We start from the raw sequence: 12,048 nt of genomic DNA, 5'->3' as shown, positions 1-12,048 counted from the left end.
GAGTTTAGAAATACCTTTCACAAATCTATCTGCGATTTGCAACAGATAAGTTTATTCATATTCGAGAGCCACTGGAAGGACTTGTTGCTAATTGCATCAATAATTACACTCCGGATTGGAGCCTACCAATCGATGAACAGCTATTTCCAATGGAAGACAGATGTCCTTTTATCGTGTTTATGCCAAACAAACCAGAAAAGTTTGGCATGAAATTCTGGGTATTAGCCGAGGTTCATTCAAAATACGTATGCAATATAGTACCGTACTTATCGTACCTCGGAACTGTTGAAAGAAAGCAACGAAACGGAAGGCTTCTCCCCGAGGATGGAGTGATCAAGATCATCACCAATTTACACAGACAAAGCGGGTACAACGTCACAACAGTTAACTTCTTTACTAAGGTGAATCTTGCTGGTTTACTACAGGAAAGAAATATAACCATTGTTGGAACTGTTCGAGCTAACAGTAAAGGACTGACAAAGGAGATGACCAAGGGTGGAGGAGAAAGATTTTCCAGTAAATTCTTCTACAATTCAACGAACAGCTGGATGTTTGTAAACTATCTGTGCAAAAAAATGCAAATGTCCTTTCCACTATGCATGACAGCCCCAGTATTGATGCAACAGAGAAAAAGAAACCCTCTGTGATCCATTTTTATAGCCAAAACAAAGTAGCAGTTGATGTGTTTGATCAAATGGCAAGAAAGTACACCATACGTGCAGCAAGTAAAAGATGGCCTCTTGCAGTTTGGACAAATATGCTAGATATTGCAGCTTTGAAATCTTGGATTATTTTTAGAAAACGTTCCGGCAGCAACATCAGCCGACGTGATTTTATCCTCCAGCTCCTTGAGAGCTCTTGAGAACTGGTCATGTGCTGAAACGCAAGCCGACACTGCAGAGAGAAGAAAAGCAGGGACGACTATCTAGAAAACGCAGAAAATGTGCTGGATATTATTGCAAAAACAATACAGTTACCATTTGCGGCCACTGTCGAAAAGTGGGAAGTGTGATAATGGTGACTGGAAAGTTACAGAGTGCAAAGGCTGCACTGCGTAAAGTGTTTGTTGGCTTGTTTGATTTTTTTTCTTCTCCTGAATAAGAAAACTTTGTGCTATTTTTATGATAATTATGTCTTCGCTCTGTTGAATTTTTAGATTATCGTGCAGAGTCAAGATACAGATACAGTCAAGCTTCGAACTGATCAAAACCTGGTAGCCTACGTCATAATTTTTGTCTAAAACCAACAAATGAACAGCGCAAACAGGTGACAAAAGTAATAAGTGCTTCAGATAGTTTTATCACTGTAAAATAAAACGAAATCTTACTGCTAATTTTGCGGAAAAATAAAGTTTTTGTGAAAAGTGTCGATTTCGACACCAGCGGCCGTTGGAGGTATACTTTTTTTTCGGCCGTTCTAGTGTTAAAGCATAAAGTTTTCCGTGACTCAAAAAAGTTTGAAAAACACTATTCTAGCCCATATACTGCACATTACTTGGAACAACGTAGGTTATTACTCAACTTGGGTTTATCTTCTAGCTAAGGTCATACTTTTGGTAATTTACCCGTTTATTCGCCTACGTTCCCATAATGGGAGCGTAGGCGTATTGGTGAAAAATGGGTATTAGTGAAAAATGAACGGTTCCACTCCTGCTGAAAGAGATCTGAAAATAAAGCAGGGAACAATGTATTGATTTTTATTGAAGTTGATTGAGGTATGAACTGCATGCGCGTAGAATACATCTCTCTCCAAAATAATGCTTTATTTATAGATCACTTTTGGCGTTTTCTGGTGTGTAGGAATTTATAAAGATAAAGCATTTTTATATTTTTCAAAGTACACTTTTGAATGGATTTTATTATAAAACAGGTCTTTTAATTCTAATTGTTCTGTTTTAAAATGTGATAAAAAAAAAAGGAAAACGTTTACCGACAAAATTGTACATTATGCGAAAAGGAAACTTTGTGTGGATTTTTCTACATGTCAAATGTTCAAAATAATTAGTTCGTGTTTTCAATTGGAGTCCCGGACGCCTGTGTCGCTTTGCTCAAACGTCATATATAGATTTACTGGTCTTTGTGATTCGGCATTGACACATACATCGGTATGTTCACCATACATTTCACTACGAGAGTACGGGAGCATTTGAACTTTAGAGGCAGAAAAGAAACTTGCCATCAGAGACCCTATCATAGAATGTTCATTTTGCACCAATCAAAAACTCTGTACTGACTCATTTTAAATTTTAAGTAGCCTACAAGCAAATCCCAATTTGACTCTAAAATTTAGAAAGCGCTGTTGATTAAACGGCACAATTCAAATTTGAACAAACAATTTTTTGCAGGAGGCGCGTCGATTCTCAACGTCTATTAGATGTATCATGCTATACCTACATCGTGACTGCTGCAAATCCATTTGCAGTTAGTTGCGCCTGTGCTGATGTAATTTAATTTGTTTTTGGTTTGTTGTGCCTTTGCCTTTCTAATCTTGAAACGCAATTGCTTTTTCGAAATTTTGAAGATTTCGAACAAACAGTAAGAAGAGGAAGCCAATCTTCTTGTCCATCTTCAACCATGCATTTAAGTGTACTGCGAAAGATGTAGCCTCATGTTCTAGAGAGGTGTCGAATCGATGACTTGCCAAACACAAAATAAAAAAAACGTACATCGCTAAAACGTTTATAAGTTATTCTGAAACCTTTATAAAAGTTTCGAAATATTTTGTTTCATCATAAGATTCATTGTCTGTTTACTTTATTTACTATCTTTGTTTCGATTTTTTCTGAAGAGTTTATTTTTGACTATAAAATTGTTTCAAGCATTCGTGAAGATAAACACACGACACAATGTCACGGATACGCGATAAGGGTGGTCCCATATTCAGTTATTGAGCTTTGGGAAAGAAGATAAGGGTCTCATTATTCTAGGCCTTCGGCACTAACGAGAGAAGAGTGGCCAGTCACTTTATTTCGACTGCCTTTTCTTCAGCAATTATGACAACCAAATTTATTACACTCTGGGTAGAGGTGAGAGGTCTTTATTAACAACCAGCTTCAGCCGGATGTTGAACCAAGTTTGCATTATTGGACGGCCAACGCCTTATCCACTGGGCCATTTCATCGTTCTTTACAATAAACTGATGGCTAATGCTGCACCAGGCAAAACATTATGCCGATTATTTTTGGCAGCAAAATGTAGATCCGATGCAATAACTAAAACACTTCCTGGGCTGCGATTTTTTGTCATTAAATGTTTTTACACAAGTTCCAATCCAGGGTCCAAGTCAAACAGTACACTTCTCTCGCGAGATGATCTCACACTTTTTGTCAGTACGCGCTAATGCGACAAGGTTCAAGTGAAATCAGAAGGTTAAGTGTTCAAATCACATCCGGGTCACCAATGTACGCACTGCCTGGTTTTCTTTCCTTTTCTTTTATTCCATGGCTTTTACACAACTCAAGTCTTGACTGTGACAAAAAAAGGTCTTATTTTTCTGACTTCCCGCTTTCATTCTGTTTTACTCAAACGCACCTCATGTGAACCAAACGGTTTCTTTTTTCCCACTTGAACCGTGTCGCAAATGCACGTATACTTACAAAAAATGTGAGATCATATGGAGGCAAGCGCGAGACTAATTTAGTTTCTCACGCGAGCTGCAGTGATCGAAGCTAAACGCTTGGACTTCGAAAACGAGATGTCAATAAGTATTTACTTTTGTCTTTTTGTATTGGTTTTGTATGTTTTTTTACCGGGCTCAAATTGTCTCCCCAACAGCACTGGTAATCCATGTCTAATTTATCTCCCAAAACTTCAACTCTACATAACAAGATTTAACTAAAGAATACATTATTGTCTAGAGAAAGACAATTTAAGGTTTTCGTAACAGACTGTCATATTAGCACCGATTGGCGTCGATTTTTTTTCTTCTAAAGTAAGCTAATTTCTGGAGGGCGAGAATTTCCCCTTCATTCTAAAAGCGATTTCCTGAAGTTGCCAATTTTCAGCTTAAGCGATTTTAATGCACTATTTGTGGACCCAGATGTCAGTCTGTCGCGATTGTCTCGCTTCGTTTTGCGTACCGTTTAAAGTGGTTGTAATTACGTAACGTATTCACTGCTCAGGAAGCAAAAAGAAATGTTTCAAAGCAAGCAATTTTTGTTTTGACGTGTAATCGGTCATATTACGTAACATTCCATAGTCGTTACAATCGCTCTCAAATCTTACCTGCGGCATAAAACAAAGATGTAAGGTTAACTAGGTAATAATAGCGGTAATAGACGTCGTTAATGCAAAGAACTGATCACACAAATAATAATACTAACAGAATAAAAACACGAGAATCTAAAGTAAAAATACTCCGAAAAATGACAATCAACGGCACTATTCAATTTTCATCCTGTCAGCAACTTACATGTAACTATTTTTAAATTGTGTGACGTTTTCGGCATAAAAGAACTTTTCTTCAAGAACGCCATGGGGAGTTTTAATCGCACAAATTAATGGAGTAATTTTTTTTAACTCAATGGTTTTTGTTCTTTCTTTCAATTACTTTTCCAGTTATTTAGAATGATGCCGACCGTTTACTTGAAGAGTCACAGATCCCTTCGTATTACTGGACACGCATCGTTGTCTCACTTGAACAATTGCTGGCGACATCAGCCTTTTTATATTGATTCAGCGTTTGCAGGCGTTGGATAACTTTTGAAAAAGGTTGATTTGCTGACAGGGTTTCTGTAATCAACACGTCTTTGAAATTTACGAGGGCATTTTTTTTTTAAATTTATAAATTATTTAATTTCACGACCGATTGGCGCACACCCAAACAATTGAATCAATGTCTCCCCTTGTTCGTAAAAGTTTGTTGCCTGCTGTTTTATTTCACCTACTTAGTTCTACTGAATGGAGAGCTGTCCTTGAAATGCGTTGATCGAACGCACACCCCGAGATTTGAACCATGGTTACTTGCTTTAGCCATTTCTTCGTTCACAATTGGTCTGTGCATTTTTGCAGCATTTCTTGATCAACCGATTATGCAAAAAGGGAAGTCATAAGCAAGAACCAATGGAGTGGAAATCCACTGCTATGGAATAAAAAGATGATTTTTAACGTTTAAATAATGCAAACTGTACGTTTCGGTTTAGGTAGGCATGAATTACTGAAACTATGCATTAAACACGCGGATCTATCTGTCTATCAAATAAATGTTAGAAGTGTTGCCATATCACAGCACAACTTTCCTTTTGACTAGAAAAAAAACATATTCCTGCTCTTAGTCATGATATTCAGCATCTGCTTTTTTCTGGATGCATTTTAGAAATTGCATTCAAACAGAAATCGCAGAAGTGTTTTTATATCGTACCAGGTGCGTCTTTCATGTCGAATATTGGTAATAAAAAGACCAACTGGCTTTTTGGCTCGTTTCCATTTTTGAACAGCAGGTATTCAGTCAAATGTTGCGCTTTTCGGCTGAAACTTCCTGACAATTATTTTTTCTTGTAGTCGACCTTAAGTGTTGTTTTTATTACTGGTCTATTATAAATAAAAAAGTTACACATGAAACTACTAAGAACAACCATATTCGAACTTCAGCGTTTATGTTGTACATTATTTGGTAAAATGTTCGTTAAGCTAAAAATGTGGTTTTCCCACAATTTTTCTTTTAGATTTGCTGCTGATGACTTATTGTTTTTTTCTAAGTAATGTTGCTTTTTTTCAGGAGGAATTTTACTTCCAACCATTGAAACGAATCTTCCATCACCAACCGATACATTAGCGACTGGTTATCCTGATCTTGTTGTGACAGCTCAGTTTGAGAAAGAACGAATGGAAAGTTATCAATGGATAAACACATATGCAGACAACAGCGTCGTTGTACAATTTTACATCAGTGATGTCGGATGCGTTCCCAGAAAATCAATCTATGAAACAATCACTTGTGTTGAGAACAATGGAGTGATCACTTCAACCTTCACTTATCTTCAACCACTCACGACTAACCTGGATCTTAGTATTCGAAGTGGTTTAATATGCAACGGTGATGTGTCATGGTTAAAAATTGTTATTGCAGTTCAACATATAACACTTCGAGGTAATTTGTCTGTGAAGTTTTGCAAAAATAAAGATAGTGGTGCAATTCCTTAAATAAAATTTTGATTCTGTGTAGAATTAATTAGGCTACCTAGTCCATAAAAAAGTTGATCGATATTGCAAAAAATATTAGAATATTGAAATATACTTCAAGTAGTTTAGACCCACTTTAAAATGTTCCAGACCGGAAAAAGTTACATTACAGAACATACCTCAAGTTGATTCGATGAAATGTAATAAACTTTTTTTTCAGATTGTACACAAACACTCAAAGACAACGTCACTGTCCAATTCGACTCGGCTAGATACAATGACGTTGGGACATTCACTTGTTCTAACAATGGACCATTGTTCTATGCAAACGGAAGCCAACCTACTTCTGACCGAAATACTTGTCAATATAATGCTAAATGGAGTGGTCAAGATAATTTGCAATGCCGGGCAGATAATTTTTGAAAGAAAATTATTTGAGCTCTTTATCCTGTGGGACGGGTCGGTTCGTCCGTGATGTTGCTCAAGACAATCTTACTAAAAATACACTCAACTTATGTAGTTGAAACTTCATGACTTTTTAAGTTTTATTCCGCCTCGAATGATATTGTTGTTGTACATAGGTTTGGAGGTTTGGAAATACGACACAATTTTCACAACATACACTGATGCTTTAGTTTGCTACTAGCTTATCTGTTTGTTTTCAAACTCTATGGAACTAATATGCTTATTGAGCGTCTCAGTGCGTACAACTGTTACGACGATAACTCATGACTTGGCTGTACTGTAAAGCTTTCGATCGTAATTATTACGCTAATTGTTTGCAAGCTCAAGTTCTGGGTTGCTTGATGAATTTTTACTTGCTTCAAAGTTCTTTTGAAACTACGAGAAACCATACGACAAACTATACTGTAAAAAGATGTAGTTTCCAACACCATTACATTTCATTTATGACTTATTGCATAACAGCGAACAGTGAAATTCTTCTCTACAAAATTCGATTTATCTCATAAAACAAACAGATTGTTATGATTTTTGTCGGTTTGGGCAAGAAACAACAACGAGAGAGTTCTTGATTACTCAACAGATTTTTGCATGTACACTAACATTCACATTACACTTACATTCATATCTACAGCATGTTGTTGAAATGTTTCTTGAATCGAGAGATTGGATCAAAATGAAATGACGATAGATTGGAGGTTCTAAAAATAACTCAATATAAGTTATGATGAATATGATGAATGCAAAATAGCAGTACCATAAGTTATATTGTATTACCGTATATACTGTACTGTACTTTATACTGTATTAGCTATTTTTCTTTCGTGGAGGAAACACGTGCAGCTGCATTCTGCTTTAATAAAAAATTGCACATGTTGTACCAGCATTGAATCTTTATGTACATGATAAATTGTATAGTTGCTTGAAAATTCATAGAAATAATTCTTCCGCTGATGAGGACTCGAAAGCTTTTAGACGCTGGTTCGATTTTTGAGATGTGGGATCGAGCAACACACTTCAAAGATAGTTTTTAATTCCGCCTTCCTAGTGAGTGGAATAATTTACATACAACAAACTGAAACTTGTATTCCTTAATTTCGGTGAGCCGGCCGCGAAACTTTTTTTCCCACGAACTTTTTGTCTCATTTGCATATTTCTGTAAGTGTAGCCATTACTGGTTACCGCGAGGCGCGCGTAACTGCTTTTACCGATTCATTTTTTCGCGCGGTTTTCAAAGTCAGCAGTTAATTTTCGCCTTCCAAGTCCAAATCTAAACATTGAACTTGACAAAAAAACGTAGCCTGGAGACACACCTAGTCTAGTCAAGTTTAAAAAAGTTGAGAAAAGAAATTGATTCTGGTCACTGTCAAAGTAAGATTTTCCGAATTGATTAAGAATTAACCCCAACCCTAAGAATTAACCCAACTTTTTTTGAAAACTTTTTGTGCAAGGCAAAAATTAATTTGAAGAAAAAAAATTGACTTCGATGGGCGTCGAACCGCTGTCCTCATGAACATAAGCCACAAGATGAAACCACTGAACTAAACACGCCAACGAAAAAACATTATCATTCACATTGTATTAATTCAAACTCTATGCAAAGTAACAGAAAGTTCGTGGGAAAAAAATTTCGCCAGCCGGTCTGCATTAATGGTTTATTTACTCTTGTTCAAGTATGCAAAACTGTAAAGATTAAAATTCATATAAGTTTTCTCAGTCGTATGAAAAATATTTTCACAATCAATCATAAATTCCAATGTCCATGCTTTAGTCCGACTTGCCTGACTTCTTACGATGACATAACCTACACTATTTTTCATCGTGATACTAAGGAAAAATGTCGGACTAATGATAGGAGCTATAATACGTAGAAACTAATTTTATAGTTCAATTTATCTTTATTTACAATTTTAATACCTAGATCTGATTTTTTACATGTTTATTATCATCTTATTATCTCATTTATTGACCTAAACTCTTATAGTTATGTATAATATTTGATCTTTTCTATTCTTTTACACAATATTACATAACTTTCCAACACTTTCATTAAATTTTATAATCATCTTAATAGTATTTTATTCTTTACTATTGTTGCAGATTACACTGATGAAGCTACACTTGTGTGGCGAAAGCTCTGTATTTAAATAAACTGATTCTTCTCTTCTGATTTGGTGTGATATTGTTTCCTTTATTTAAAATGTTTTGTCACACCGCGCATCCCAGTGGATCATCAGTTGAATTATAGGAAAATTTGATGAAAAGTTTAGAAACGAAGTTTTGTTTTGAAATTATTTATTTATAAATAATTGTTTTTATTTTTCAAAGCAAAGACCGTAATGGCATAATATCATTTACAATTCTAAAATAAAACTGTACTGTGAAATCTGTTTGAAACGCTGCTCTGTGGCCCAAGGATCTTCGTACCCCTTGATGTTCAATCTCGTACCCCAAAGGGGTTGTTAAAGGTAAACAGCACTCGCCTTTGTTAAGGTAAACAGCACCAGCTGTTGTACTGTGGTCAAGAAGTAACTATTCTGCAACTGCATGTTGAAAGCATCGCCAACGCTGAACTGGACATCATCACCAGTTCGCCCACAGCAACGATGCAGCGGTAGTCATGATCCAGGAAACCCGTTGTTTCACCCCGGAGAAGCTTAATATTCCGCAATCTGATCTTGCTGTCTACACCCTCAGCAACAAGCATGGAATAGCAACGTATGAGTGAAGAAAGAACAATAAGATGAGTGTTGTGTGGTTTCCTCAGATCAGTTGTAGTAGATTTTGCAGAACAATTTTCCCTCAGCAAAGCTGATGATGAGATAATTCATAGCTGGTTGTCCTGACCGGTTTCGTTATCATCATTGCTAACTCTTTTCATCGTTAAAACAACATGTCACAACAGTCTGCTCTCGCTTTTGCATTTCCGCTGCTGATCAAAACGCAAAGCCAACTGAGAAAAAAAGGACATTTTGTCATTCTTCCATCTTACTGTATAATAGCCTAATTTTTGTTCATATACATGCCAGTGTTTTCAATCGAATGACAGAGGTCGAGCAAGAAGATAAATAAACAACAAGAACCTATAGCAAGTCTACATTTTGCAGTTGTATTTATTATCGTTAGAGGAAGTTCATGATCGCATGTAACCTACATTATTTTTGATCATTACGTTGCTTAGCTGAACTGCACCGAGAGACTTTCTGAAGTTAACCAATGTTTTTATTTTGTCATCCAAGACAAATAAACCTGTTCTATTTGGTAGAAGGTAAACTTTTTGATGATATTGTTCGTCTGATGCCGAGTACACACATTCAACACATTGTGTACAATGTGCAACTTTGTACTTACAACTTTGCTACCCAGCCTAATGCAACTGTAGACATTCACCTTTAACTTGTGGTGTTTAGGTTCGTTATTTTGCTTTTGAGAAATAGATCACCGATCTTTGGTATTTTCTTGGAGTAGAAAAAATGACATAATATACAAGTTTACTTGTTTTACATCATATTCACAGTTATCAGAAAACATTTTTGGTAGGGTAAGCATTAAGCAATGCATAGCATTGCATGGTGATTCTACTCATGTTTGCTGATTCGTGGTAAATTGCAACATGTTGTTTCCGGGTACAATGGAAATTTTGTTACGGGAACTGTTATTGAAAAATGCAATAACATTTATTGAGAAATAAATTGATTAAAAATATAGTCGTTGTTCCGAGCATTTTCGTAAGTATTTTATGATGTTTTTTGTTTGTGCAGTATCTTTTATTACTGAAATTGTAAGTTTACTTTCGTTTTGCATCATTGGGATCTATAGATGTGTCTGTTTACTCATACTGTTTGCATAAACTAAGCTTGGGTCTTTTTTATCCTATCTTCAAATATGTTAATTTAATTGGCTGATGAGTTCATATACACCTAACATCACCAGGGCAGAGGCAGTGTGCCACTGTCTGCAGTTTACATCACCGAGATTGATGTGTCAATGAGCATTTAATGTTGTTTCATGGTAGAGAAAGAGTGAACCCTGGTTCGGTACTTGAAAAGAAACTGGTTCAACAAAGCTTAAGAGCATGCGTCCATGCATTTGGTAGGATAATTAAAGGCATACCTGAAGGTGGAAACGAAATTTAGCTTCCTTGCCTTCCATATCGACGGTCGAAAACAAAAAAGTCGTAAGTGACATTTTTGAGAAATTCGCTGTTTTGTATTTTCAAAATCTATGCATTTAGGGCTATCTACTACTATTTCCAGCTTGTTTCTATCGTGCTTGTATAACGAGATATCCCAAGCCATTCATGAAAAATTTGAAAACAAAAAGACGTATGCAACACATTAACATAACGTAACACAAGTGATTAAATTGCTCTTAATTCCTTTTATTTAAAAATTTCTTCGAAAAAGAAATGTGGCAATCAGTAAAGTATAGAAACGTGCTTCAGTTAATAGTTACAGATATTAATGCTCAAAAAAACAAAATTTAAACAAGAAAATTTTTTTTTGTTTTTTCGCCTTTTACTCCAAAGTGTAAAACTGCACTTACGACTTTTTTGTTTTCGACCGTCAACTAAGCCAGGACATAGAAAAGAATATTGTTTCGCAAAATATTGCTGCAATATCATTACATTTGCTGCAATAATTGTATTGTTTGCAGCTACAAAATTAGCGATTTAGTAGCCTATGAATAAGAACTTGTTTCTAACAAACTTGCTTCTTTACCAAAGTTATTCAAGACATTTCGCATTGACAAAGCAAAGAGTGCAATAACTAATACAATGGGCTACCTACATCTCACTTTGGGTTTGTTTTGGATAGGTTTTGGTAAGTGCATTGCTCATTTTTTCACTTTAAAAACTTAACAATTTTAATAAAAAATTAATTGTATGTGCGTTACTTAGAAATGAACTATTCCAAGGTTGCATTGTTGACATAACTCACATAAGTTGTTTTCTCTCACCATGTTGCATTGTTGCAGCTTACAACACGATGTAGCTAGATGTGGTTTGTGCTTGTCAGTCCAGTGTGTCGTTACAGTTATAGTGCAAAGTCAAATTTATCTTACGATTTTTCATTTTTATGTATATTGCAGATTTAATTCCTGATGAGGACACACGTACGTGTCGGAAACGTTTGAGTCATTATGTTATATATTTTGTTTTGTATCTAATATATTACATTAAACCCGCTAAGGTTACTTTGCTTTGCTTGATTATGTCAATAATCTAGTATAGTTATTTTGATACTCTATCTGATTGTACCAATCATGCTATCGCCGTGACATTGACTACTGTTCTTATTTAGCGTTGAGCATCGAGGTAATGGTTTCATGTAACAACCCTGAGCAAATGTTTCAAACCTGTTACTGGAATAGAACTTCCTCTTAATGGAACCTGTAACTTACTGAAAGCAACAACATCCTGTCATATGCAGACAAAGCTTGTTAATATTATAATACGACAGCTACT

This window comes from Aplidium turbinatum, chromosome 12 (genome assembly GCF_918807975.1).
Source record: "Aplidium turbinatum chromosome 12, kaAplTurb1.1, whole genome shotgun sequence".
In the NCBI taxonomy this organism is placed as follows: Eukaryota; Metazoa; Chordata; class Ascidiacea; order Aplousobranchia; family Polyclinidae; genus Aplidium; species Aplidium turbinatum.
This window is presented reverse-complemented; position numbering follows the sequence as displayed.